The 25,504-nt window shown below is 41.4% G+C and overlaps 1 protein-coding gene across 2 annotated transcripts in view; it reads right to left on the bottom strand.

Moving 5' to 3' along the window:
• Positions 1–25,504, bottom strand: part of LOC133477277 (uncharacterized) — a 119,768-nt gene that overhangs the window by 92,800 nt on the left and 1,464 nt on the right. Inside the window, exon 1 of one of the 2 annotated variants that reach the window (XM_061771874.1) lies at positions 10,717–11,515. The exons of the other annotated variant lie outside the window; for it this stretch is intronic. The gene's annotated coding sequence lies outside the window, so the exon portion shown is untranslated. Of the gene's footprint in view, positions 1–10,716; positions 11,516–25,504 lie in introns of those variants that run through there. 2 annotated transcript variants of the gene reach the window in all.

The following is a 25,504-nucleotide window of genomic DNA, read 5'->3' as shown; positions in this document are numbered from 1 at the left end:
TATTTCTTGATACAACAAATCTGGTACTAATCAGGCCTGGGTATTGGCCAGTGAAATTGTACTCAGCTTTCCAAAAAATGGGATTAATCACAGTTCACTAATCACTCATGATTCAAGAGGAAAGAGGAATTACTTTTTCACAGAGGGCCATTTTTATCATTTTTATTCCCTAATAAATAAAATAATTAGTAGGAACTGCATTTTGTATTTACTTTGGTTGTCTCTGTGTGATGTTTAAAGTGGCTTGATGATCCAAAAGGAAATGCAATGATTCAAAAACATCAGTTATCATGAAGGAGATAAACAGTATACACTGTACAACCTCAGAAGTGTTTGATTGTAAAGTTCTACTTATTTCAGCAGGCAAACTGACTTAAAATGACTTCAAACGAGCTAATAATTATGAGTTTGCTGCGTGAACAGAGCTGCAGACTTTCATTCAAATGTGTGCAGCTGCACAATAACAAGATAGCAAACGTCTCCTTAACCATCTCCATCCATTCGCACTGACCATTTGCATTTATGTTCACGAAGCCCTCGATCGCGGCCTCTCGCCGGCCGGCGCGTGCTCGTCCCTGTTAAGCAGAGCGAGGGTTCAGAGGTGAACGGCCTAATGCCTTATCGCGAATGCACCGTGGGCAACCTTATTACTGAGAGCTTAGAGAACAAACACACGCACGCAGCCACCGTAAATACGTTTATCGTCTGCATGCACGGCCGGGCCGTAGGTGATACACGGGGCCTGTCGGGCGCACTGTAGCGTGCACACACAAACACACGCGCGCACACAGTTGTCAGTATAAAGGGAGAAAGGGAGAAGGCCCGAGTGCTGCTAAGAGCCTATTAAAACAGCTTGTTCCCCCTCCAAAGAAGTCATGACCTCTTCCTACGCAAGCCAGCAAAAACAAAAAGTTTTCCCTGCTGTTGGTCTGTCTGAGCAACTGTGTGCATAATTGTCTTCAAATAGGCTAAATAGAATTAGAAAACAACTCTAAGTAGGATGGCACTCAACAGGGAGCAAGGCCGAGTACTCCTAATTTGTCATGGTCGTGGATTGGAATGAAAGTCATCTTTCTGCAGTAAACAAAAGAATGCCTTCTATGGCTCAATAAGCTCAAAACAGCTACTTTTACAAATTTTCCAATCAATCAAACAATGAGTTTGACAGAGCACACTAAAAAAGGAGGAGTAACTGAAAGGTCACAGCACCAGAGAATAATACCTGCTGACTGAGGTAGTAATATTAGGGAATAAAAAGCTGTTTTTTTAGTGGACGTCTGGCCAAGCTATCCTAAATATGAATGTCCTACATACATGTTATTTTGTCTTTACGATTTCTACAAATATCCTGTAAACAAAAATTATATTTGAAAAAAGTTCTGGATCCACCCCTATATCCCGATTTGTAGCAAAATTTACAAACCTCTACGAAAAAAATATTTTCTTCACTTTTTTGATAAAATTAAAAAATATAGATATGTTGTTGTTTTTTGCATAAACAAACAACAAATAAAACTACAATCTTCAATGTGCAATGAAAAACATGGCTCTACAAATTTGGGGATTTTGTAAAAAACATTTATAAATTTTTAATGAAGCAGTCAAAAATGCTACATCTGGAAACAAATATGTACAACCCCAATTTCAATGAAGTTGGGACGTTGTGTTAAACATAAATAAAAACAGAGTACAATGATTTGCAAATCATGTTCAACTTATATTTAATTGAATACACTACAAAGACCAGATATGTAATGTTCAAACTGATAAGCTTTAGTTTTTAGCAAATAATTATTAACTTAGAGTTTTATCCAACTTCATTGGAATTGGGGTTGTATGACTACTAATAAGTTAAGTAAGTTTTTACATACCCTGGCATAATTTGTGAAATATTGGCTTTTTTTGGCCTGACACGCAGACTTGATTGGCTGACTAAGGTCACATGTGACGGCATAACTTACCATGTAATTGGTCTGTATCTTTCACCACTACGGAACGAAAATGGACTGTCGTTCAAAAACCGTTCACATACGCCAGAATGAGCGCGTTTGCGAAAACCTTTGTCACGCAGAAGTACATTACGTTCAGCTTGTGTTCACCCCAAAATATGAAAGAGTTCATGAACTTCCGTTCGTTGCACTTGTTCAGGTGCAACACTGCAAATACCTGTACTGTATTTCGTCACTGTCCAATGAAAAGTGTATCTCAGATTTTTTGTCAGCACCAAAAAAACAAAAAAATCCGAATTTTCTGAGTGTTTCACATCAAAAAACATTTGCAAAAGCTGCAGATACATACATGTACATACACGCCATGTACTTGTAAATAAAGCATTGTCGCCTAACGAAATACAGATGCTCCCATTTCAAGTAGATGCGCGAGAACAGATGGTTGATTGGGAGAGCGCTGGCGACAGCGAGTCGGCCTTCAAAGCAGAGAAGATCACCAAACTAAATAATTGCCTCCGAAATTGTTTTCCAATTAGCCTCATGAATCAAACCTCTGCCCTTACGTGCATGTGTGTGTGCATATGTGTGGAGGCGTGGCGTCGCTTTGTTAAGGCCTGAATGAGTCGTCGATGGGCGCAGCAGCTTGGGTCTCGGGGGAGGAGGGTAGGGGGGTAAATTGATAATTGCAGGGGAACTTGGATTCAGTCTGTCCATTCCACTCCTCCCACCAACACGCACTCACACACACACACACACACACACACAGACTCACACCAGCTTTGAGAAGAGGTGGCTTTGATTAAGCCACTTAAACAAAGTGTACCAGCCCACCTCCCATAATTCCCATCTCTTTGTCTGCCCCTGACGATCCCGCTTTCCCATTCTGCCATTGTGTGTGTGTGTGTGTGTGTGTAGTGGGCGGGGTTACATCCTAGCCTCAGCTGCTGCTGTGTGCGTTGGTGAATTACACGCCATAGTGGAGTGTTGACAGGAGCAGCTGGACATCAGTGGGCCAGAGAGCCCCGTGTGCGTGCGTGTGCACGCATGCGTGCGTGCGTGTACATGTGTGTGAGCTGCCCCCTTCTGGTGCAAAACCGAACTGCAAATACAAGCATGATGAATTTTATTTTTCCTCTTGGCAACGGCGGGAAAGGCAGTCGTGGGTCAGGACCAGCGAGGCCTTCTCTTCTGGCTTAAAAAGACCAATAGCGTCACGATGGCCTTTATTTCACAACTCAATTATGTATTTTTTGCCAAGTGAAATGAAACTGGCAGTCATTTCCAATAACATCAATCCATTTTGGAGCAATTGGTAAATACCTAATTGCCCTGGGAACATGTGTTTGTCATCGCCCAAATCGATATACGTCTCCAAATTTAAACTTATTAAAACTTATTTTAAACAGATTATAAATGTATTTGAACACACACAAAAAGTGCAATCATAAAATGTATTGAAAATAATGTACATATTGCGTATGTGTGTTAGATATGTGCCTCTAACACATTCACTGCCATTGACGGCTTTAGAAGTCAAATATCCATATTAACTGGGAAGGCTGCCAGTGAATGAGTTAAGAGACTAGTTGTGAGTAAGTGTGGTCAGTATGATGGTGTTTTCCTGTTCTGACTGATATGAATTTAATTTGTTCCATGACCATGCTAGTAACTCTAAACAATCACATCTCAAATGATTTTTCCCCACTGAAATGAATGTAAATGCCAATAATCCGTTTCAGCCCCCCACCCCCAAAAATGTAATATCTTTTAATGAGAAAATAGGACTCTACAATATTGTACAAAAAAAAAAAAAAGAAATATAAAGAATTAAACCATTTTGTCACACTTTGTGCTTCAATGCAATGGACATGAAGAGCCTCCTCTTCAGGAAGCCACACTAACTTTTGCTGTTCTTTACAGAGGATAAAACATATATGGCTGTGAGTATTGCTATATTATCTGTCTACAAGTGTTGCTTCGCCGTTTGTGTTCAAATACCCATTGATTAAAGCAGGGGCATTCAACTAAAATTTAAAGAGGTCCAGTTTGAGAAAATTCCGGAAGGTCCGGAAGATCATAATGTCCCACTATTTATTGTGATAAATATTTAATTAGCCTAGTTGTTGTAGCTACGTCTGCATATAATCAATACTTCTGAGTCAAATCAAAAGAATTATTCTCATGAAATGCCTTTTAGTTCAATTTGAATCCCATTAAAAATAAATGTTTGGAATGATCGCTCATGTTTTCTTGAAAGAATGCTACACATCTACAAATTTTGCCGGGTTAATCAAACTTAGGAGCTCAACTGTGTTATGTTCTCCCATTTACTAAATAAAAGTCAGGCTGCAGTTCAAAATAAGAACAAGTAAATAAAAAGTGAAGGTTCAATTAAGTAAACCAAAGTCCAAAAAGTCAAATACAGTGCTGTAACGTCAGAAAACGAGACGTTTGAGTTTCCCCATTTTCTGTTTAAGATCTCGACATAACAGTCTCAACCAATTTTACAACTTTACCATTTCCTGCGCATTTTATCCTTCATCGAGTCTCCGTCTCCTTGCCTCGTTCTCCTCAACTCCTGCTGGCCTCCTTCCCTGTGATCCCTTCACCTCATCTCTTTTCTTGGCACTGTTTTTTTTTGTCTTCTATCAGGGAGAAAGCGTGCCAAAATGGAGGCCTCATAAAGACGTCGCCATCCTCACGGCTGAGTGCGGTCGGAGGAGGAAGAACAGAGCGATGATGCAGCCACCAGAGTATGAAACAAACACGTCATCGAGGATGTTAATCACACGGTTTCTACCTTTGACCCTTTGCTGCCCTCCTTCTTTGCTCTTACAATACTCGTACTCCATCAACGGCAAACTCCACGTGAACATATTTAAGTAGTGCTGGACTAGAACGCCAGTAATAAATCTGGCGGCAGCTCGTCCCGCCAACACGTGAGTTATACGTCCCGATTCTCTGCTCCGAGACACGAGCATTAACCTTCCGCGTCGTCCTTCATAAAATATCCTTTGTGATGTCACCGGCCTGTCATTGGGGTTTGGACCCAACGCAAAAACCCACAAGGAAAGATGATGGTTTTGGGTTTAAATAAGCACATTTGTGAGGCTTATTTGAACATCTGTCAAAATAGAAGCTTCAACCTTTTTTCCAGCGCCTTTATGAACATGACCACCTCAAAAGGGACGGATTTCCACTGCATGGCTCAAGTGACACAATTACCATTTTTTTTGCCATAATCGGGATTGTGTCATGGCATTGAAATCAGATATCTTCAGATGGGAATCAGGCCTCTTCCGTGTGGATCCGAAGTCCAGTGGAGTGCGGCGTAAACACACAGACCGGATGTACATTATCTTGTCAAGGCAAGCTTGCCACCATCGATTTGGATTTGAGCAAAGGTGTGGTGTTTTACAACAATAATTAACTACATTTAGAATTAGTAATCTAACTGTGGATGAAATAGCGAAGCTTGCGATCATTGTCGTGAAAATGTGAGCTAGCGAGTGAACGTCCGCTTTTATGTTATTTCACCAACGTCCTTTCCTCTTCGGGGGTTGCGAGTCGCCAACTGTCATTGCCGCTCACGTTCCCTACTACTGGGCCAACAAGCCAACGCTTGGTCAATTCTGCTCCACAATCATAGTAAGACCCCATGTCAAAAGATATGCTGCTATGAACTGGCGAGATATCGCCAATGGCCAATCAGAGCAAAGCTGGTTTCCATATTTAAATTGAGAATATGAGCGATCCAATCGGAGCAAAGCTTATTTACATGTCGAGCATTAATGAGAAAATCCGTCCGTTTCAAATGTGAGATGAAAAAGATCAACTAGAATAGCTTGAAAAAGGGCATTCTGGCCATTTTCTTGAAAATGTGATAAAATTACATCAAAGATTATTTAAAATATATATATTTCTAATTGATGGCATAGGGCCTTTAACAAATACCTGCTGTAAATCTTGACTCCAACAGCAAAAGCGCAGACAATAACTTTGGTCTCAATACTGTAAATGCTACTTTAGAGTTGTGTTTAAATTGTTTCCTGTGAAGGCGGTTTACAGGGGAAGCCTGTTTTCACCACCAGATTATTATTTATTTATTTTTTATTTTTTTTGGGGGGGGGGGGGGGGGGGCGGGGTTACTAGTAGGCTTCCATACTTTACATTAGTTCTACAAAACAAAATCTTCTTACAGTGGAGAAACTTGCATTTGAGATTGTTGTGTAAAGATTAAATTCTATGTACGTTATTCATTCACATACATAATATACTGTATATGCATACCCATATGTATATAGTCATGCCTTTATATGTGTGTGTGTAGAGATATGTACCGTATATATACAAATATGATGTATACTGTATATATAATGCACATGTATAAACACACACACTGATATAGGTAATATAGACTAGCTTGATCCTGTGACACAGTACCAGTTTTTTAAAAGCAAAATCAATGAGGCCTGTAAACAAAGTGGTCGTTGTCCCCTCTCATTGTGGATATGAACTGTCCAATAGCAGCAGCATATGATTTGGCAGGTGGGAGGCGACGGAGAGGTGTTGAGCCGATTGGGGTGGGATGGGGGTGGGGGGTTTGGGTGGGACTTTCAGCGAGGGACAGGGCGCATATACATCACTTCATCTTTAATTAGCTGTCATCAGCTTCTCTCCGCAGAGGAAGCAGCCACTGATAATTAACCATCAAACTCTCTCTCGCCCTGTGTGGCAGAAATGAAAGAGAAGATAAGGACGCGTTCGGCTAAAGCGTTATAATAATCGAATGTGACTGGATTAAAGGCAGTGAGGGATCTTAGATTAAATAAATGACTCAGTAGAACTAACTCACTGACTGTGGTTTGTAAGGTAACCCGCACATCCTGCCCTCGACATGATTATTCCTTGTTTAGTGTGAAAAGAACCTCTTTGTTATTACTGCACCCGGCGAGGATTTATGTGCCCTCTGCACTGCCTGATTCTTGTTTTTTTTTTTTCCCATACACCAAGACGAAGGAAAAACATGCAAACGGGGCTGTAGACAAGAACAGCTAATTAGAGAGAACACAGCGTAAGTGGACATATGTGCACTGAGGGACGCGTTGGCCAACACTCGACGGGACGGCGCGGCGGGGGTGCGGGCCGGCGGGCCGCTACGGAGGCATGTTGTGGTTCGAGCGCCGCACGCCGCTGGCACCGCCGAGCCGGAGGCCCCGCGTGGAGCGGCGAGGAGGGGAGGAGGCCGCCGGGCCCGCCGCAACCTGTCTTCTCCGCCGTGTTGGTGTAGTAAGCTGCTCTCGAGTGCTTTAATTGGATTACGCTTAATGAGTAAACAAGCACACGAGAGAAGCAGCACAATAAAAAGCTCACAAACAGTGTCATCAAACATTCTTTTTTTTTTTTTTTTTTAAATACCCGGCAGGCATATATATTTGCGGTTCACGATTCACAAATTCACTCACTGGTGCAACCTATCCCTAGCCATTTGCTGAAAAACTCCCCTAGTTGCTTCCTTAGTTTTTTTTTCTAAAATTCTCTATGACGCCACAAGATAAAGCCCTGCGTAAATAGGAAAGTAGTAATTGTGTTGAAGTGCTACATCTCCACCAAGAGACGAGGTTTGCATGTCAAGGAGGAGCTAAATGTAGCCTGGGTTGTTAGTAGAAGTTGCAGAGAGTCTGGTACAGTATGTGCATGCACACTTCTGATGCATTTTTTTTCTAAATCCAATCATCTGGAAGACATTCATTTTTAATAATGTACAGTAAAATACATTGGTAAATTTGTCCTTTAAAATACTAATATAGGCGTCAACCTTTTTAGGTCAATTGCTTTTTTCGGTATTTGGTAATAATGCATCCAATTAATTGATTTGTACAATGGTTAAGAGGTTTGGATGCCCCACTGTTGAAATAAATTTACAACCATCAGATTCACTAAAATCGCATTACATTACCCGCGCCACAACTTCGACATGGTATAAGAAGGCGTAAGTTTAGATGGACTTTCTGCGCACAAAAATCTCACTCTGCCAAAAATAAACAAATAGAGACTCTTTTGAAATGACATCTGTGAAAATATTATTAGAACATCCATCGCCACTGACGACACAGATGCTCAAGCCATCTCCGTCTGTCGGTGCAGCGGGAGAAGAGACGAGGGCGAGAAAGAGGAAGAGATAGAGAGGAGCCACGAAGTAAGCAAGAGGCATTTAAGAAGGGTGTTTATTGACTTTCAATAAAAGTTAAGACCTTAAATGGGGGGGAAAGAGGTCAAGAAAACTCAGTGGAGAAAATGCATGAGGAAAGAATGCAGTGAAGGACAGGAAGAGATGGTGGAAATGTGAGCAGGAGGTAGACCAAATTAGTAAAATGGGTGTCGAAAGAGTGACGTAAAAGGAGTAAAAGGACAAAGAAATCAAAGAAAAGATGTAAAGTAATAAGTAATTAAAGAAAAGGAGTAAAGTATAAAAAAGTCAAATGAAGGAGGTCAAGAAAAGGAGTAATGAGATGAAGACAGAATAGAAGAGGAGGTGGAGAAAAGAAGTAGCTGAAGAAAGGATCGAGTAAAAGAGGTGGCGTAATCAGAGCAAAGGAGATTACAAAGGAGTGGAGTAAAACAAAAATGAGTAGCGCAGCAAAAGGAGTGTAAGTGAAGCTAAGTAGAGGAGGAAGTGAAGAAACCCAGGAGAGGAGTTGAAGAACCATGTCTTCAACTGTCTTCAACCTTATTGAAGACAACATATCTTCAATAAGGAGCAGAGGAAGTGGGGGGAAAGAATTCAAAAGGGTGAAGGGCTGCAGTCAAATGAGAAAAGTACACTAGTTGCCCTTTTAGAAGCAACGCATATTTGAACACTACGGGTGAAGCAACACATGTAGAAAGATAATACTAACTGGCATACATATGCATATATATATGAAAAAATACGACTATTACAGCATTTACCAGGGATGTGTATCTTCGAGGGAGGGGCAGGAGATGAAAGATTTAAAGGGAGTTGTTGGCTTGAAAGGGAGTGGTTGGCAGTTTGACGTGAAAACACTCGTTTGTATGTGGAGAGTAAAGTGACATGACTTGATTCTCGCCTCCTCGTCTTGTTATTTCACGCATCTTCGCAATTACATTCAATTTAATGATGTCATTGTGACTCTATTTTTATGAAGTGCAATATTATTGCAGAGTGCTATTTTCCTCTTTTTTTAGAGTCTGGAACAGATTACTTACATTCCAATTCATTTCAAAGGGGAAATTTGATTTGAGATGAAGGAGAGGAGGACGTGAAGAAATGGAGTTAAGTCAAAGGAGGAGTCTCAAAATGAGGCTGTAAGAGTGTTTGCGGCTGAGTTCAGTTTAGTGTATTTCCTGCGTTTTGAACAAATACATAAATAAATAAATCCATGGAGCAAAATGAGAGCCAAATCATTTCATCGCCTCCTCTGTCCTAATTGCAGCCATATGCAATTTTAAAGGCCGCTCTTCCTTTCTAATGGCTCCCTGGAGGAAGCCAGGCTTAATTGCTGCAGCTGGCCACGAGACTTGCCTTTTTCTCTCATCCTTCGCTCCTCTCCTCCTTCTCCTCCTGTGGGAGTCACTGTCCAATTGACAAGCTGACGAGTGGAAAATACAAGCAACCCTACAAGATCTTGGATTCAATAAAATTGTTTTCGAGAAGGGTTGAATGACACAGATAGAAAGACTGCCGCCAACATTAACAACCAATTACATCTCTTGGTAGCTGCTTATGTGCTTCTATACAGTCTATGCAATTAAACTTCTCAAGTTTATATTATTTTCACTTAGGGGTGTGCTCACTTTTGTTGTCAGCAGTTTAGACATTAACGGCTTCGTGTTATTTTGAGGGCACTGTAAATTTAGACTGTTAAAAAAGCTGTACACTGACTACAGTAGTCCGTCGTTATATCGCGGCCTCACTGCATCGTGGATTACTCACTATATCGCGGTGAACATTTTTCCACGCAGACTTTTACTGTAGACTCATGTAGCGCTAAGCACGAGCCGGGAAGAAAACATGCGTAAAAGACAGAATGTCCAAAGTTTGGGATCATTTCACACTTGATAAAAGAAGCCAGAGTGCAATGTGCCTGTTGCAAAGTATAACGGCTTAGGTTACACAACTGCACGTCTACGGTAAAGTAAACATCATTAGCCAATTCAATATAGCCTGCGACCACTAGTTAGAAGGAATTGTAATCCATAACAGGTGGTTAGGATAGAGGGAATATAGACACAGCAGCGAGTGCACGTTCAATCACTTTAATGAACAAACGGTCACAAAATACAGTAAACTTAAGTACATTCTTAGATGACCTGCTGATGGCCTCACTTGACCATCACTCAACACACAGATTGGCTAACGGTTTAGCCAATTAACAGCCAGCCAACTCTCCATTCTCATTTCCTGACTTTCACGTCACCCAAATTGCCAGGTACACATTTTAAAGGCACAAACATATTCAATGTCACAGATACTACAGTGTAGGATGTGAGGATGGCGACCCCCAATGGACAAAAATAATACCTGCACCTCACATGCATATAGCATTGGTATTATGGATGAAGCTTGAAATATATCTATAAATAATTTTTCAAAAACATTTTGTGTGTTTCAGGGGTGCACTGGAGCATAGCCCCTGTGATAAACGAGGGATCGCTGTACTCTACATTGTAGCACAGTATCATTTCTTCAGGGTTGTGCACACTTTAAAAACACACTTTACAAAAATGTGAGGGGTGTACTCACGTTTGTGAGCTCGTGGAAACACTCCCAGCCACTATCTGAGGGAACAAGATGATCAACAAGACCACGACTAAATAACACAAATCATTATGTGCGATACACACTGTGTTTTGAGTTACGAACAAGGTCAAGGAACGAAATAAACTCCTATCTCAAGGCACCACTGTGGGCTACATGTGGCAGAAGTGCTATCAACTAGCCTGTCATGCTCCCAGAAAATAAATTTGTCAAATCGAAATAAAAGCGGCATATTTCCTTGTTTCATCAAATGTGAGATAGTAGGCTAACTTCACAGTTTATGGCCGAATGTAAAATGTTAAGAATAGAATGTCAGGACTCTATCATTTGACCTTTTGGGTGTCTGCATTTCAAATAGATTTGTGGCAAAATTTTATGTTGCTTAGCATAGTATGTGTCCATTTCATGAAATTCTGTTGTCTAGTTTTTGCACTAGAAAAGGTAATGAAAACAGGTATCACTCACTATTACCTGGCTCAGATAATGACTCAGATAATGACTGACGCAGGATTGGACTCATCTTCATAATAAATACTTGTTTCCTCACTCAGAACAAAAAGGAAGCAGGAAGCAAAGGTGACACATTACGAGTTGGCAGACGGGACGTTCCAAACAAGTAAGACAAAAAAAGATGAAGCAGCACGAGAGGGACAACACAGATGGAGAGACGGCGAGCAGGAAGCAGAGAACTGAACCTGCCTCGGCTGTGAGGGGCACCTGTTTCGCGGCGGGACCTCCTCTCCCCGACATGTCGTAATCAAATTTACCACAGAGGCAGACTGTGCCTGCAACCCCCCCGCCCCACCACAACAACCCCCCCATTCTAACAAGAGTCCCACTGAGTGTTACATCCAGATAATCCTCACCTACAGGGACATTAGCTTAGGTGTGCTACCTCCTCACACACACAAACGCACACACTCACACATGCGTTCATACACACACAAATACACACACATTCCTACTCACACCAGTGGCGTGCAAAAGGGGGGGCAATCCATCTGGGGGTGGCGACGAGACAGATTACCGTTGACAATTGGTTTTAAAGGCTGAAAATCTCAGGGTTAAAAAAAAAATGTCTACTTTGGCGACTTGGTGATGAACTGATGCCTCCACGAGTGAAAATACAATCCGCGTTGTGCTTTGCGGTTACTTTTTCACGCTTTGGGCCGAGCAAAGTAGCTCCGCCCTTGGTCGTCATGGTAACAAAAGGGCGAGACGGGACTGCCCTCTCAAAACGTATCTATTTAACATAATTTCCGCGAGGCTCGAAGAAGAGGGTAAAACTGCCTATGATGGATATATTTGGGGTATTTTGATGAAAAGCATGTTACAGACATGTTCGAAAGACACCTGGGAACTGAAACATGCATAATATGTCTGCTTTAAGATAACGTTACAAATAGGCTTCACCTATAATGTCAAAAAAAAAAAAAAAAAACACTTTACTATGAGTGTCTATTGCTCCTTCCCTCAAGTGTTTTCCCATTTTTATTGACAATATGACTCCATCCTGTCTGTAATTCACGTTCCCTTTCAACTCCTCCAACTGCCTGCTAGAAGAGAGAGAGTGCGAGGGAGAGGTGTCACTTTCAGTGAAACAGCTTAATTCCGATGTCAATGAATTAATTAGATGTGTTAATGAGCTAGCGACAGCTCACCCAAATTAAATTAATACCGTAATGGCCTCAGACAGCGAGAATTAGCTCACCCATTTCAGTAAACGTTTTCTGGAGTGCGTCTGCGCGCGCGCACACACACACACACACGAACAACATCCATCCCCGCGAGCAAATCAGCATCCAGATGTAATTAAGTGACTAATTAGAGAAGTGCTCACTGACTAGACATCCCCTCTACTGGATCTTTTCTACGAGCACTATGCAAGTTAGGTCTTCAGGAAAACTAATATTATAACACAACAGTATAATTCCGACACTGCGATTGGCTGGTAACCAGTTCCGAGTTTACCCTGCACCTCGCCCAAGTCAGCTGGGCTAGGTGCCAGCATACCCGCCGCCCTAGTGAGGATCAGCGGTACGGAAAATGGATTGGATGGATAATTCTGCCCAAAAGTCGGACAACTTGGAATTACGAAAATTCGTCCGAAAGTCAGACGACTTGGAATTGGGACCTTGAATTTCACCAGAGATGTGGTCCAAAAAGTGGTTGACAAAATGATGACCAAAGGTGAAATGTCAACTTTGAATTACGACATGAAATATGAACAGAAATGTGGTTCAAATGTCAAACAACTTGGAATTCTGACCTAGAACGTCACCAGAAACGTGGTCGACTTTTTAGCGCATCTGCGTCACAGTTCTAAGGTTGCGGGTTCAAATCCGGGCTTCGGCCTTCCTGTATGGAGTTTGCATGTTGCCTGCGTGGGTTTACTCCGGGTACTCCGGTTTCCTCCCACATCCTAAAAACATGCATGGCAGGTTCATTGACGACTCTAAATTGCCCGTCGCTGTGAATGCGAGTGCGATTGCTTGTTTGTCTACATGTGCCGTGTGATTGGCTGGCGATAATAAGCGGTTCAGAGAGTGGATAGATGTGGTCCAGAATTCAAACAGTACGGAACGATGACCAAAAATTAAAAAAAAATTAAAAATTGAATTTTTTTGCAAGTCAAAGTTTTAATGTCACCTTGTTTCCTTAGGGGTTAGTAATCGGTAATTTGCCGATCAGGAGGGCGCCATCTAGGAGCTTCACACAGGGCACCATTAAAGCTAGCACCACCATTACTCGAGTGGCAGCCTGTGGCCGCTCCTTGAGCTATTTCTGCACGCGTGCATGTGTGAGAGCATGGACGCTGCAGGGGTGGAGCTTCTCACACAAACCCCACCTGTCAACGACAGGCTCACCTGCTAGCAAACATTTAGCTCAGGATCCATCTCACCTGCTCTCCGTTTGTCTCTCTCTCTCTCTCACACACACACACACACGCACACACACACACACGTGGAATGCAGCAATGTCAAAGCAGAGGATAATGTAATTTCCCACTTAGTCAACTTGACAATGTCACCTGCTTTGCAGCCTAGCGGCTCTCCGAAGGATTCTTGCGATGTGCTTTCATGCCCTACATAAGGAAAGAAAAGCGACTTGAAAAAGAATACACATAGACACAAAGAAGAGACAGAACGTTTGACACCTTGCGGAACCATGAAAATTACCGAGCGGGAAAAAGGAGGGAAGAAGGTGAGAAAAGAGGGAGATGGAGGCTATTACCTAAGGTGTGTGACTAAATTAACTTCTCATCATCACTAATTAGCCTCTTGTTCCTTTCTTCCCTCCAGGTGATACAATGAGCTAGCTACATGCAAGGATGCGTGCGTGTGTGTGTTTGAAGGTGAGAAAGTGACGCATTGTTTACCACTTTCCAGTGGTAGGAACTAAGTACAAATACTTTGTTACTTAGGTAGATTTTTCAGGTATCTGTACTTTTCTGGAGTACTTATTTTTCTGATTTTTCTTTTTACTCCCTTCTCACTGCTTTTTAGTCCTTTGTTTATAAAAAAAAAAAAAAAAAAAAAAAAAAGGCTTGTTACTTTTGATGATGCAATGTTGTAAACACAATGTAAATAGAGAGAGGTAAAGTCAACGATCTTGATTAATTGAAATCATGGGGACTTATAATGCGGACAAAACGGGGACAGCAGCGACATGGAGGAACGTGAACCAGGGAGCGTTAACAACAACGACGCAACAGATTCTGATATAGTGCCCGTGGCCTTAATTTTTTGCTAGTCATCTACAAAAATGATTTGTGTCGAATGTGTCGTGTCGTGTGTCACCGTAACAATCAATTCTCCATCTAATCTGACATTGTACTTTATCAGTTCTTATTAGTAGCTAATTAGCATTTTTGTTAGTCAGTACAGAGCAAAGCGTTTGGAACATGTTGTTTTGATAGCATAAAAGCATGAACCAATGCTAGCAAGCATTTTTTCTTTCAAGTATAAGCTTTGATTAAGGTTAATAAAGGAGGGAAAATAGTTTGTGTGCAAAGGTTGTTTTTTTTTTTTTATGTGCAAAGTTATCAAAACGGGTATTGTACATAATCGACAGTAAAAATACATTTTCACTTGACTTTCGTCTTTAAGTGCATTTGCAAATCTATCATTTATATACAGACATACAATATATACATATACAATGTAAACATACAATATACAGGTATATACGTTCGCTGTCTGAGATGCAGAAGCGCGTCAGGTAAGCAGTCAAAGAGTGTAGTCATATCGTGAAAGGAATCGTCATTGCCTGTTCCAAATCATGTTAATTGGCGGTGAACACTAATTAGGCCTGTATTAGTCGTCAAGTGCTGAATGAAGTGTGGCAGCAATGATGGTGGCGATGAATATGATGATGATGATGATGACTTAGTAGGAGAGGTTGGAACTGCGAAACGTGACGAGAGCAAAATATAAACTCAACATGAGGTACCGCTAACACCTGCACAATCCAATGAGCTGCAATCATTAGAATTGTTCACAAAAAGGTCAGACTGTCTGAAGATAATGCTCAATTTTGACAGATATTAATTGAATAGTACAATCTGTTTAATATTGCGGTTCTAGTTTGCATTGGATGGTGGCTGCATGGAGAGTCATTTAAGCATTTATTCAATACCCTTAATGTCAAGTTGTAGGTCCATGTACTAGTACTCTCTTTGTCCTCACTAGTAAGACAACTCAGCACAGTAGGAGAACGTCTTACTAAAAATGTTTTTTCCCCCACTACTAGTCCCCCTTTTGACCTTCTCGTACGCAATCTAACCTTGGGCCCCCATTGCGCAGTCGCACCATCGTAGAAAATGACAGTTGGTGATTCACACCCGCACATTGAGCGATCGGATATATGGACACCCTGAACGGGGAGCTTGTATAGGCGTTTTGATGCTCCGCTTACTGCATATTGTACTTTATCACATTTATTAAACCATAAAAAGTAATTGCTGATGAAGAAAAGGGTTGCTATTGCTAGAGGGCGTTGGCGAGTAAAAGCTAAAGTGTGGATCTTTTCAAAGAGGCTCGCTCGCTTCAATTCATTTGAACGTATCCGGCGCGGTACGTACCGCTCGTGTAACATTTTGGCTACAAGCTTCGCTATTAAACTGATGTCGTGTCCAACAGTATATGATAGATATATAAGGTATCATACCAACATGAGCAATGCAGTGTTTGGTAACTCAAGCGAGATTTTTGATTCCCTGAAAAGTATTCATTTTGGAGATGCGAGGATTCCGCTCGACAGCGACGACATGCTGGTTAAATTCCCAATCGTCCAACTCGAGATGGTCCACTGCGAAAGCCTTAAATCATCCTCATTGTGTCAAAAATACAATTTGAAGTTACTTCTCACATTAGCTTCGACTCATTCCTCTTTCTCCAATTGCCAAGCATGTAGCATAATCAGATTATTCAAATAGATGTTAATTAGAGCTGTTTTCCTTTTAAAAGCTACTATAATGATATGGATAAAAGCCACAAAAAAAAAAAAAATCATGAAAGCAAAGCTCGCTCTTTTTTGTTGTTGTTGGGAAAGTTTTTGTTTTGTTTTTTTTATCCTTTTGTTTTTGTTCAGTGTTCGTGCGATGGAGATATAATTTGAAGGGGAACAATGGCGGCCGGTGAATCAATTGATATAATACATATTCATGGTGCTCGAGATGCAACAAAGGTAGCTTTTTGTCCGTCTTATCCCTTACGCTCCCAATCCCTCCTGCAATAGCCTGCTCTCCCTTAATTATCTTCCCCTCCCCTCTCCCGCTCTTTAAATCTTTGTCCCATGCGGCACCTCCCAAACTGGGCGACGTTGTTTTCCGCTAATCTCGTCTTTTCATTTCCTCTTGTCGTGAACTACCTTTTACCTGAGGCATGCGCGAGCGATCTGAAAATAAATGTGGCTCTTTTAGCACAATGCGAGTGTCGCCGTCACCTGGAACAATCCTAATTACAATAACATTGTCTGCTAATCCTTCTAAATGGGAGCGAGGCGCTAAATCAGTTTGATGACGCACTGCTTAGTTGTGTTTCGCTGGTTCGCGCGGTAATCCTCGATACCGAAGCACTAATCTCTCCTATGTGTCTGCCACTACGTCCTTCTGTCCGTCCGTCCATCCGTCCGGCCGGCTCGGCTCAGATGCGGGAAATGCAAAGTTGCAGAAGAGATGCGAAGTTTCTGCTCTTTTTACAAGCGGCTCACGCAGAATTACATGCCAGCATTCTGTGACCGTGTCTGTGCGTTAGCGGTAAATCGCGCGTTCCGCCGCTTCTAGCTCGCGAAACATGAAAATCTCGTGTTGAACAAAAGGATTGGGAGAGGCCAGCTTGTCTCGAGGCGCCAGGCTGAGAAAGCGCTTCGAGCTTCTTCGATGTTTATTTATGGAGATAAAGTGACAACTAGAACTACTGCATGGCCATAAAAGACCGAATTGTGTCTGTCTTGAGAACCACTGTCGTGAACAAGTATCAAGTATTCATTATGCACCGTTTGAACATTAACTCTCCACTGATAGGAAAAAAAAATTAAAAGTACTTAAATGAGTAAATTCAAACATATTGTACATAAAAATGTAAGACGTGCCTAAACAAATGTTTAAAAACAAACTTAAATACAAACGTATTTGACTTAAAAGTTAAATACAACTGAACTGTACCCAGGCGTTGATTCTTCCGCGCACCACTAGTGGTACCGCACTTTTGAGAATATTCGACAAAACAGGTTCCAGTAGCAATGTCTGTTCACATGAATTTGTTAAGTCACTTTATGAGCTAATTGTCAATCACGGTACTGCTCCAGTGAATGTGAGTAGACCAAGTCTATGTTTAAGCACATATCACGTCATACTGCATCAGTCAGAACAAGATACGCCAACAAACGAGGAGAATGAGGGTCTCCTCAATGAACTTCTCAACAAAAGGAGACGGAGAATGAAAGCAGCAATAAAAAAGAAGCCCACTCACAATGGGAGTTGTGAAAAGTAACAGCGAGCTTGAAAGAGGTGCTCTGAATAACCGAAACGCACATTTCAACAACGCTCTGAGTTTCCGTACGCTCCGGAGCACAGCAGAGCGCACTCGGAGTGCATTTCCAAACGCACCCTTACATAGTGCAGATTGTACCTTAGGGGACACAAATCCACTCCTACTATACCTGAAGGAGGGGATGCTAATGGCTAGCAAACATGCTAAAGAGAAGATTTCAAAGCGTTAGTTCGGCTTGCCGTCGACAAAAAATGCTCCATTTATGATTTTTACCTGATTTACAATATCTGCTACATAGACCCTGATACCTTAACCGGTTCATTAGTGATAGTTTAGTTTTTTTATAATCTAGCTAGGGAATGCGGTATGCGATACGTGTTTTGAAATCAGGAAGTGAGAAATGCTAGCTCGGATGCTAACCTAGCCCTAGTTTTAACAGATCAACACATCACTCTTCGACCACCTTTGTCCAGTCGCATTCACAACGCGTTTTGAAAGCGTCTGCCTTTTTGAAAACAGTTTCTAACGACTCCTTTCAAACAAAACACCATTAAAATGTTCAACAGATGATTTCCAAGCCAATTAGCTGGGCTCAAGCCAGCAAATAAATACACCTCTGACACGCCACAATAATAAGAAAAATGAAAAGTTTAACTCGCCTCCTGTTTCTTTCTAATTAGTCAAAGTGAGCGCTCTGATTCGCCAGCTCTCTTCAATTAGCGCCGTCTTAATTAAAGAGCATCATCATCATCATCATCAGGTTCTCGTCAGTAATTAAACGCCAGAGTGTGATTACTTAACACAGCAGGGCTCCTGATGATTCATCTGCCCTCTGGTCCTTTTTGTGTGTGTGTGTGTGTGTGTGTGTTTGTGTGCGCGTGTGTGTGTGTGTGGAACAGGAACAGATTCTCGTAGTCACACTACATACGAAATGCTGCAATGAACGCTGAATATGGAAAGATGCACGTGTGCGTCTGTGTGTGTGCGTGTGTGTGTGTGTGTGTGTGTGTGTGTGCGTGCGTGCATGTGTGTGTGTGTCCGAAGAACGTAGGGGGAGGTGTGTTCACAGGCTGATGAGGTGTCTGGAGAAAGTTAATTGCCTATCAAGAGAGCTCTGCCTATTATTATTTGTGTGTGCGTGTGTGTGTGTGTGTGTATGTGTGCGTTTGTCAGAGGCCTGCGTGTCTGCGTGTGCTCATCTGGCTAATTAGCAATCACCAGACTGCTCTAGTGCACGTTGGTGTGTGAGGAAGTGCATTTTAGGGGGGGGGGGGGGGGTAAACTGCAAAAACCACGCCGCAGTGAACGCGTCGGGGACGCTAGCGATAACAACGGAGGAGAACGAGGGTCTCCTGTATTTACTCCTCCATGAGATTATCCAAGTAGAGAATGATGCCAACGAGAAAACGGAGGGCTGCAGCAAAATGGATACTGTGGCGTATAAATACACTTGTGGTTTGAGATACGAGTTTAATTTGTTCCGTGACCACGCTTGTAACTCAAAACACTAGTCTCTAATCATCTTTCCCAGTTGAAATGAATGGAAATGCCATTCATTCATTCCACCCCCACCTCCAACCCAAAAATTTGTTTTTATGTTTTATAATATGGGAAAAATAACACTCTATAATATTGTACTTTATAAAAACATAAGAGTAATAACATAATTAAATTAGAATGGAAAATTTTAAGTTTGTGCATCATGATTTAATGCTGCAATCCAACCCATTGTCTTTTGTATGCGGGTTTTATTGTAAATTGAATATATTCAATAAAGATTTTTTTAAGTCTTTCTCCGGACCCCTTGGCTGCCCAAAAAGGTGCCTGATGTAAAATTTACACTTTGTCTGCATTGTACTATTTCTGTCTGACATCTTCATCACGAACGCAGAACGGCTTTGATGTGAAAAGAAAAGAGAAGCCGTCTGCCGTGAACGAGACCCAGACATTTTTCCCAAGGACCCCTTAGCTGCCCAACATCATGCGTGCCTGACGTAAAATAAACCGTCCGAGCAATGCATGCACAAAACGCAGTAGTAAGAGTGAATTTACAATTGCCTCTTCTGAAGAATTATTTTTTCCCCCCACTGGCTAACTTTCAAAACAGAATAAAAATCTTGTCAGATCATCACATACAAGGGGCCCCACGTCATATGGAAGCGACGGTTCTGTTGTTGTAATATTGAATTCCAGCGTAGGAGGCAAAGGAAACTAAGTTTTGACACCGTGGGTTTAGTTCCCCTTTAAATAAACAAGGTAAACCTCAGGTTTGCGCTTGAAAGTCATTGCAAAAAAATAAACAAATCAGCCAAATGACTGCTCATTTCTCGAAAAAACTTGTAATTTAAGTCACTTGTATCTCAAGGCACTACTTTAGTTGTCTTTCTAGTTTATCGCATTAATGCAGCGTACATGCTGTACAAGTTCTTCTGACTAACGCAGCAGCTGCTGTCGTATTTATCCTAAAACTCGAGCCGCCTCGGGGTTACAAACATACCATTGCTTACAGTTACGAGAATAATATCGGGCAAGAAGCCACATGCTGCTTCACCAAAGACATGATTATCTGATCACATGTATGCAGTACATTTCCATCACAAGCTCCATGATGTCATAAAATGTCAATGAACTGCTTAAGTTTAACTTTTGGTTAGCATTTCATTTTCAAATAGGCACTTCCTGGTAGTAGGTAAACATATTCTATGTTTTTTTTATTTAAATTTTTAATTTGTTTTTATTGGGGGAGGGGGGGGGACACTTTCCACATTTTGTGATGTATTACTATGCCAGAAAATCGAACCAGCAGTCTTCAGTTCGCAGGGCACATTTTTAAGCACTCAACACAGCTCGCATGTGTTTATCCCCGTGTAGATTAACATGTTTTTTTGTATTAACCGTGCACGTGTTTTCCCAGCAGTGTCGTTTACCTCCAGAGGGCCGAGACGCTAATTAAGACGAATCCATACGAATCCTCCCAGCCCCGCCTCTCTGTTTCCCACATCGCTCTTATGCGAATGAGGGTGTGCCCCATCTGACTCGGCGTAATATTTCATAACTGCGCATAATCAATGAGCGCGATTGAGTCGTGCAAAAACGCAAGCCACCCGACTGCTTTCGTGGGGGACACGACAAGTAAAACATCTCTGCTGGGTGCATGCTAATTGAATGCATGACGTGTGTGTGTGTGTGTGTGTGTGTGTGTGTGCCTTTGCGTGAGAATGAGAAAGTGCGTAGGACGTTCTTCACCTCTCAGGCAACAACGTAAGAGGGTTTGATCATGCTGGCAAACACACACCTACACACACACACACACACACACACACACACAACACACGGGTACACTCAGCAGGTGAGCATAGCTGAGTTGACACTATGTCAGCACTGTGTAATTTGACATAATGAATGCAAGCATCGTTACTGCTGTTAATTGGCCAGACTAATTATACTCGGAGGATGTCATTAGAGGGAAACTGATGCCAACTGTGTGTGTGTGTGTGTATGTGTGTGTACTTGAGAGAGAGAAAGAGAGGTCCGGGCAGACGGCGGGATAAAGGAAAAAGAGGGCAGCGGTGGTGACTTGGAAGGGGGGGCAGTGCAGGTGGTGGTAATCGCGGGGGCAGTTGGGGCGGGGGGCTCTAGTTCACTGGAGGTGATGGAAGATGGCGACTTCAAAAGGAGCTGAGCACGTATCTAATTCTAAAAAGCAAGAACTGCAAAGTCATCTTGTCAACGCTACGGTTACCCTAATGGGGACATTGAGAAAGTTTTTTTTTTTTTTTTTTTTTTAAATTGCTTGTATACAGCAGTACCTTCACTTACAAGTTTAATCACATCCATTTTCCTCATTGAAATTGAAATGCCATTAATCTGTTCCGGCTCACACAAATAAAACACCACTATTTTTTTTTTTGTTTTTTGTTTTTTTTAAATAAAGAAAAGTAGCATTATATTGCATAAATTACCAAGGTGACAAGACTTCCGAAAAATGACAGTCTGTCAAAAGCATTCTGGGTGGAATGACCACTAACCTGTGTAAAAAATAATAATAATAATTCGGACATTGGGTTTCAGACAAATTGAGTTTTTTTGTGTGGGGGAAAAACATGGCCTTTTTGGGGTAACGTTTCTGTGTGATATCGCCCTAAATCTGGTCAAAAAACGCTTTCAAATAAGAGTAAAGCAGTATAACTTGACTATTTCTCAGCATATCTCTTTGAACCGTTCCTTTCGTCTGTTACTCAGGCAAACCCCTTTCCTGGTTGACTGACAGGTTTCAATAAATTATATCCACCAGTTGGCTCATACTGGCTGAAATTCCGGGGGTTTCTTCAAGGCGATGCATCAAAATTACCATCACTTGGCCTAAAAACCCGACTGAAATAGTGCAAATGGAACATTTATTTGATAGAAGAGCAGTGTGGGCAGTAGAATCGGTCCTGTACTTTAGTAATCAATTGGGTTTTTTTCCTGAATTTTGTTGTTATGGAGGACTTTATACGAGTTGGAAGTGCTCGTTCCATGTTTTTTTAGAGAATTTCACAAATATAGTGGCCGCCTGTCACGTTGCTCATAAAACAATAATAAACCATAATAAAAGAAAATGTAAGAAAATAAAATGTTTGTTTTTAAAAAGTGTGATTACAGTCAACCCTCACTAGGACCAAGCCCTGCCGCAAATAGCCAAAATTCACAGGTGGCTAATACCAATACAAAAAACAACACCAATACAAAAAGGACTGTAATCAGTCATGAAATGATTCGACACAAACAAACCACCTTCCCATGAGGCTCACCATTAGTAATCGCTAGCATACTAGCCTAAAAGAAACATACTAGCACGCGCACGCACGCGCAGACGCATTAGGGAATGTAATCAAATTCTTAGCTATCGTCTTGCAAATCCACTCATGACAGCCCGCTCGTATTGAACACGAGCAGAGCTGCAGCCTTTTAGTTTGGCCTCTCCGAGCAGCGTGTAAAAGCTTCATCACGGGCCGCGTTGATGAAATTAGTGCCTATTAGCTCCCCCGACCCCCATCCGGCGCCCAACCCTCCCGCTCGGCCCGCTCGCACTTCCTCGCCGGGCTCTCACTTGGAGGAGTGTGCAGATTTAATTTGCAGCCGCGACTCAGGAGCCACTTAGCAATATCTCTCCGTGTGCGAGAATTGATTGATTAGGCCTTATCTTGTTATCTGGCTCTGTGGTCGTTTGATAGGCCTGTTTGTTCTCTCGCTCCTTCTCTCTGTATCCCTTTGCTTTATGTAATTTCACGCCCCTGCTGTGTGCCCGTGGGCCTCCAGCCTCTCTGTCTACTTTCTCCCCGCAAATGTGGGAATCAGACACTGATAAGGAGGGATAGACTTGCAAGATCAGAATTAGGAAACGACACGGTTACGTCGTTGCGGACCGACCCCCCCCTACCCTCAACATTGTTTCCGAGAATGTGTTCAAATTGCTTCGTCCGTGATGGCTGACCAAGTCTATCGCTTGCTGATGATGCTTCTGCCCAAAGGGAGTTTTTTTTTTAATATGACTTAATTAATTCATAGATATTTATGAGTCTATGTAAATATTGGCGACACGTTCTCTTGTTTTGTCTTGAACGCTGTTGAATCGTAGAAATTTTTTATTTCATTTTCAATTAAATGAAATCTAAAACTGCATATTTCATCTGAAATTCTATTAACAATGCATTCCATATGACGTCCTCCTAAAACATTTCAAGAAAAAAAATTCTACTAAAAATGCATTTTGAAATTCTACTAAAAATGCATTATATGCCATAAAATCCAAAAAAACATTTTTGTATTTTTGTATCTACTAAAAATTCACCATATTCTGTATGAAATTCTGAAAAAATATTTTGTATCAAATTCTACTAAAATGTTATTACATCTTGTATGAAATGATACTTACACTGTCTTATATTTTGTTTTGAACCCTACTACAATAAAATATTTGGTATTTTCTTTTTTTTTAATCATACTTACATCATGGATTCTTCTCCATATCATGGGATTTTGCGGTGATTACTTTTCCACACGCACTGTTACTGCAGACTCACGTAGCAATAAGCGCGAGTCAGGAGAAAAGACCAATTTTGGGATCATTTCACATTAAATAAAGAAGCAAAAGTACAATGTGCCTATTATAAAGTACAACTGGCTTAAGTTACACAACTGCACCTCGAAGGTAAAGTAAACATCATTAGCTAATTTAATAACCCCTACCACCTCTAGTTAGAACTAATTGTAATCCATAACAGGTGGTTAGGATAGACGGAAGATGGAGCAACTCTTTCAATCGCTTTATTGCGCAAATGGTAACAAAATAACAGTGAAGACAAGCACATTCTTAGACAAAATTCCGATGACCTCAACTGTCACTCAAGATCGGAGCGTCTAACGTTTAGCCAGCCAACTTTGCATTCTCATTTGCTGACTTCCACATCTCTCAACAGGCCAGGGCCGCCTCTAAAAGGCACACAGGCATTCAAGGTCGCAGATACTACAGTGTAGAATGTGCGGCTGTCGACCCAAGTGGACAAAAATAATACCTGCACTTCACATGCATATGTTTTGGCATTCTGCAAAAAGCTTTCAAATATATACAAAGAATAAAATGAATATATAGTCACTGCTTCGCAGATTTCGTCAATTGCTGGGGTGGTTTAGAACGTAATGCCCGCAATAAACAAGGGATTACTGAAAACCATTCAATGCTTCATTCAGAACCTAAGAATAAGACATGAAATTTCTCCCTTGTCCAAACATTTATGCATGTCATCTAGTAGAAAAGATTAAAAAAAATCTTAAAATTCTAGAATGAAACCCATGTTACCAAAATTACATACTTAAATCCAGTAAATAAGGAATTACATTTTTTTTTTTTTTTTAAAACTGCCATGCGTAAATTTGGTCAATTTAAAAGATTTTCCGCAAATCGGTACGACTGGTCAGTTTCCACGTGGATCTTTTATTTGGACTAATTATAACCAATATAAAGTGTTCTCTCTTATAAAGTATAAAGTGACAATGCAATGTCAATGGCTCACCGAACAAGCCGTTTTTGGAAAGGGAGTTCTGAAAAATGACAGTTTTGGAGATGCGAGATTCCTGCCCGATGCCGGCGAGAAGTAGTTTTCATGGGTTTCAATTGGCCAACCATGCTTGAGCCAAAAGGTACAATTTGTTGTAACTGATATATTTACAGAGCTGAAGTTGGAAAATTTCAAATCATAGAAAATAAATCTATGGGAACTTTCATTACATTTGCATAAGCGCAGCTAAAATAAAATTGTTTAAACAGAAAGAAAAAAAAAAAAAAAAAACACAATTGTCCAGCATTGAGCCCTCCTTAGCATTCCCCGCAGGCTAAAATTACAACTTAAAAAAATTATCCACAAAACAACAATTAACTCCTAATTAACCACAAATTTTCCAGTTTTTGCACAGGAAATGTCTTTAAACGCCTGTACTGGATGCACATGCGCTAAATAAAGCGGCCCGACTTCGGGGATTTCTGCTTTTGAATACGCAGAAGAGGTGAAAAGTGGAAGAGCACACATGCGCATACACATACTGTACGTGAAGAATAAAGCTGTTTGTGACAGACGGCAGCGAGCGGGCGACACATGACTCCCAGCAGAGAACAGCGAGCCCTCACATCATTAACACCTCCCGCTGTGCTCGGCCAGGCCTCAGCCGGCAGGGGACCACCGCAGCAAAGGTGGGGGGGAAGACGAAAACTGAGGACGTGGAAGATGCTAGAAATACGT

This window comes from Phyllopteryx taeniolatus, chromosome 4 (genome assembly GCF_024500385.1).
Source record: "Phyllopteryx taeniolatus isolate TA_2022b chromosome 4, UOR_Ptae_1.2, whole genome shotgun sequence".
NCBI classification, from domain to species: domain Eukaryota; kingdom Metazoa; phylum Chordata; class Actinopteri; order Syngnathiformes; family Syngnathidae; genus Phyllopteryx; species Phyllopteryx taeniolatus.
The sequence above is the reverse complement of the archived record's forward strand: the minus strand, read 5'-3'. Positions and strand labels throughout refer to the sequence as shown.